The sequence below is a fragment of the Scyliorhinus torazame genome, chromosome 1 (genome assembly GCF_047496885.1).
Source record: "Scyliorhinus torazame isolate Kashiwa2021f chromosome 1, sScyTor2.1, whole genome shotgun sequence".
Taxonomy (NCBI): Eukaryota; Metazoa; Chordata; class Chondrichthyes; order Carcharhiniformes; family Scyliorhinidae; genus Scyliorhinus; species Scyliorhinus torazame.
In genome coordinates, this window is record NC_092707.1 from 15,373,016 (window position 1) to 15,374,218 (window position 1,203).

General features: G+C 49.4%; 1 non-coding gene across 1 annotated transcript; it reads left to right on the forward strand.

The window, feature by feature from the left end:
• The first annotated feature begins 725 nt into the window (after positions 1–725).
• Positions 726–828, forward strand: LOC140430585 (U6 spliceosomal RNA). The gene has a single exon (XR_011949462.1). It is a non-coding gene; the product is annotated as a U6 spliceosomal RNA (small nuclear RNA).
• The last annotated feature ends 375 nt before the right edge of the window (positions 829–1,203 follow it).

The window sequence follows — 1,203 nt, forward strand, 5'->3', positions numbered from 1 at the left end:
GTTCCTAAGTGTTTCATGGTTGAGTTGATAACCAGCCTCCCTTGGCAATCTACCCACCTTTGAAACCCAAGCTTGGCATGAACACACCACTCTGAGGATGTTTGGCCAATTACAAAGTCTGGCAGCTTCGTGGCTGCCAGTCAGTGACCAGAATCGATCTGAGGCAAAAGCCTGCGCTTGCTCAGGTGAACCCCCACCCTGGTCCTCTGATTGGTTTTTCTGGGTCATGTGACCCCCCCCCCCCCTCGGCCAATCACTCTTGAAGGGGCCAGACATCACAACCTCATCACAGCCTTGGTCCAAAAATGGGCAGAAGAGCAGAACTCGAGAAGTGAGGTGGGAGTGACTGTCCTTGACATCAAGGCAGCATTTGACCGAGTATAGCATCAAGGAGCCCTCGCTGAACTGAAGTCAACAGGAATCGGGGCAAACTCTCCGTTGGTTGGAGTCATACCTGACACAACGGAAGATGGTTGTGGTGGTTGGAGGCCAATCACCTCAGTTCCAGGACATCACTGCAGGAGTTCCTCAGGGCAGTGTCCTCGGCCCCAACCATCTTCAGCTGCTTCATCAATGACCTCCCTTCCATCATAAGGTCAGAAGTGGGGATAATTGCACAATGTTCAGCATTCACAACTTCTCAAATATCGATGACATGGTCCGTGTCCAAATGCAGCAAGACCTGGACAATACTCAGGCTTGGACTGATAAGTGGCAACTAACAGTCGCTTTGGCAGCACATATACTAAAATTGGAACGATACAGAGAAGATTAGCATGGTCCCTGAGCAAGGACGACAGGCAAATTCGTGAAGCGTTCCATATTTTTTTATCTGGGGCTGTTTAGCACAGGGCTAAATCGCTGGCTTTGAAAGCAGACCAAGATAGGCCAGCAGCACGGTTCAATTCCCGTAACAGCCTCCCCGAACAGGCGCCGGAATGTGGCAACTAGGGGCTTTTCACAGTAACTTCATTGAAGCCTACTTGTGACAATAAGCGATTTTTATTTTCATTTCAACATTTGCGCCACACAAGTGCCAGGCAATGCCAACTCCTACAAGAGAAGATCTAACCATCACCCCATGACATTCAATGGCATTACCATTGCTGAATCCCCCACAATCCACATCCTGGAGGATACCATTGACCAGAAACTGAACTGCACTAGCTACATTAATACTGTGACTTCACGGGCAGATCAGAG